This window comes from Oryzias latipes, chromosome 12 (genome assembly GCF_053564925.1).
Source record: "Oryzias latipes strain Hd-rR chromosome 12, Olatipes_Hd-rR_3.1".
Lineage (NCBI taxonomy): Eukaryota > Metazoa > Chordata > Actinopteri > Beloniformes > Adrianichthyidae > Oryzias > Oryzias latipes.
This window is the reverse complement of record NC_136248.1, coordinates 7183283-7186542: the sequence shown is the minus strand read 5'-3', so window position 1 is coordinate 7186542 and position 3260 is coordinate 7183283. Positions and strand designations below refer to the sequence as shown.

Here is a 3260-nt window from a genome sequence, read left to right as displayed (position 1 = left end):
AATTGGAGGACATTTTGGCTTCAAAATAATAATTATTTATTTGGTGTGTAAAACATTTGATACAACCCTGTTACCAACACTGAACAAGCTAAAAAAAAAGTCCATTATTGATTCTGAAATGGAATTCTTTTCCCATTAAGGTCATTATAATATTCTCTCTGAAGAACTATTTGATGTCACCTATGACTTGATTTGAAATCATTTTAACAACTTTCCAAATCTGTCTCTATCAACTTTTCAAAAACAGCATGTTTGAGAAATGAATTGAGAATTATTATTGTTTATTTAAATGATGTAGTAACAGGGTTGAAATCAGAATAACAAGGCTGAGATTTGGGCACAAGAACGTATTAAAAACACCATTTTCATTGGATTGTGTCATTAAAGACACGCCCCTCCAGAAAAACCGACTGCTCTTTGAGGAGCAAACAACAACCATGGTTGTCATGGAGGTCACAGCATCCAGCTAGTGGTCCGGTTAGCCTTGGGTCTTCAGCAGTGTGCAGCGATGCAGCAAAAACTTCAACTCCTTCAAAAGCAGAACGTGTTGCTGCTGGACCTCCAAAAACAGCAGCTTTCCTTCTTCTGACTGTTTCTTTTGATGTTTCTCAGCACTGAACCACTATTGACAACTCCACATAGATGAAGGTTTGGACCGATCATCAACGGATGAATCGCATAAACCTGGACTCAACTATATTCAGAAACCACTTTAAGAAATGAAGGCAGCAATTTCATAAATATTGAACAGTTTGACTTTTTATTAAATGCAGGAAAGGTATTGTGTACATATGTAGTCCAGTTTGACATAATATTGTTTTCTGGACTAAAGTCAGACTGAAGAAGTCGTTTTTGATTTCTGAAGGGATTTAACTCAAGACAAGACGAATATTCAGTAACATTTGATCAGGTTTAAGAACAATAGAAAAAGCAAAGTAAAAAAAATACCACAAATATTTAAACTCTATAGGAGTTCTAGTTTACGGAGCCCGTGTCCTGACATTAAGATATAAAAATATATCTTGTTCCCACAGATTAATATCTTGTTCCCACAGGTTATTATGTCGTTCGCACGAAATACTATTCCGTTCCCACAAGATACTATTCCGTTCCCACAAGATACTATTCCGTTCCCTCAAAATACTATTCCGTTCCCTCGAAATGATTAACTCGTGCGAACGCAATAATTATGTCGTTCGAACGCAATAATTAATCCGTTCGAACGCAATAATTATTCACGTCATAAGTCATTCACGCGGATATGCTCTTTGTACGCCGGCAAAAGCCGCTTTCAGCTGTAACTTCCGTGTCTCTGTGACCCATATTCGTTCAAAAAAGGAACATGAAAAACAAAATTGATCACTTTATTACCGTCTCAATGAATATAAGAAAAATATCAAAAGATTTATGATAACTAGGCTGCTTTGTCAAACGATAGCTCCTGCTAGGCTAGCTCCGCCGCAGAGCTCTCTGTTTGATCATGTATGCCGGCATTTGGGCAACTGGCTGGTCTGTTGTCAGACAGCTGATATTGTAGTTTAGGGTCGAATAGGAATAATAATATTCAGGACTTGTCTTTTATTAACTTTAGCAGTCAGTATCTTTACATTCGAAGGCTATTAGGCTACATGCTAACTGACTAGCCGATCATTTCCTGTTATTAATTTACGTCATAGATTTACAGCAGATACCTTCACATTTCTGTCTGTGTGTGTCTCATTACATTGCATTGAAGACACGGAGGATGTTTAGAGAACAGATTTATTTATTTTAAAAAGCACAGAAGCATCCATCGTATTCACGTTCACATCATGGTACGCCCTCAGTCATCTTGCTGCAAAAGCCGCTTCCTGCCGCTACTTCCGGTCTCTGTGAGCATTCAATAGGGGGTAAAAATAAAAGCAAGAATGGTCGATCTGTTATTTTCTCGATGACAATCTGAAAAATATCATATTAAGCTGGCTGCTTCGCCGAAAGCACTTACCTTTAGCTTGTAGCATAACAACAATGGCAGTACGTCACGTTTCCCAGAATGCTTTCCTGCCAATCATTGGCCAATCACCGTGTCCCTGTGACCAAGGTCTAACAACAAGACCAATGGTTGGGGGGGTGAGTGTGTGGAGCGCATAGACGCGCAGTCAGTCACCCTTTTTGGAGTCAAGAAAAAAAGTAATTAAGAAAGTTTATCTTAAAGAACTTAGACTTTTTTTTTTGTTTAACCCAATCTGGAGGCTCTGAGGGTTCTAATGAGGAAGTGAACCCTGAAGGAAGATCTCCCTTGCGGCCTCCGACCACAGTCAGAGATCGTACCCCCCCCCAGGGAGGAAGGCCACACAGTTTGAGAACATACAAAATAAATGTTCCTTTATTTAATTTATTTATACTTTGCATAAAGGATTATTCACTCTGTACATGTTTTCCCTGCCAGGATTCTTTCTCAAATATTTCCCAGGCAACAGTGCTCAATATTTGGCTGAGAGATCCATTTAACACAGCAGCTGCTGATTTGAGCTCTACTGAGGAGGATCAATTCATTGAAATCACGTCAGACTCCACCCTGAGGATGAAGTTTACAGCACAAACACTCCCTGAATTCTGCTGGGTGTGGTGAGGGAGCATCTTTTAATAGGGTAGAAGGCTGTGGACATACTGTTTCCATATTACGTCCTATCTTTCTGAGATTTTCTACTGTTGCCACTTTGAAAACAAAGAACAGAGCTAGGCTCAATATTGAGCATGACCTGAGAGTTGCAGTAACAAACTTGCAACCTGGTTTTGAAAAGATGTGCAGCACAAAGCAGGCATATTGCAGCCATTGACACACTTTTTTGTTTCTTTTTTGATCCTTGAAGCCAGTGGTAAAACTCTTGCAGAAGTGTTAATCAAATATGGCACGTAGCGAGGCGATGCTCTGTCCCCACTACTGTTCTGGATATGACTTTACACCCTCAGCCAAATTGTCAATAGGACTTGCTATGGACAAAGTCAACATAGAAAGAACAATAGCTGACATTGAGGAATGTTATAAGTACCTTGGAACTCCTCAGGAAAATGGCAACCTGGAGCCGGCAACAAGGCAAGTCGTAACAGCCAAATACCTCCAACGAGTAAAGGCCCGTACACACCAGGACCAATTTTGCGCGCGATATTCACAGACGTTTAACGCCTCGTGACTAAACAAAGGGCACCAATGTGAGTGTGCACACCGACGCGAAAAACGCCACGCGTAAAAGCGTCATTTTTTTAAAAAACGCCTCGGG

The 3260-nt window shown here is 40.1% G+C and overlaps 1 long non-coding RNA gene across 1 annotated transcript; it reads right to left on the bottom strand.

Moving 5' to 3' along the window:
• Window positions 1–1745: 1745 nt before the first annotated feature.
• Window positions 1746–2071, bottom strand: LOC144996312 (uncharacterized). Its single transcript, XR_013659310.1, has 2 exons — window positions 1985–2071; window positions 1746–1869 (listed from the first exon to the last, which is right to left on the bottom strand). It is a non-coding gene; the product is annotated as an uncharacterized LOC144996312 (long non-coding RNA).
• Between the last annotated feature and the right edge of the window lie 1189 nt (window positions 2072–3260).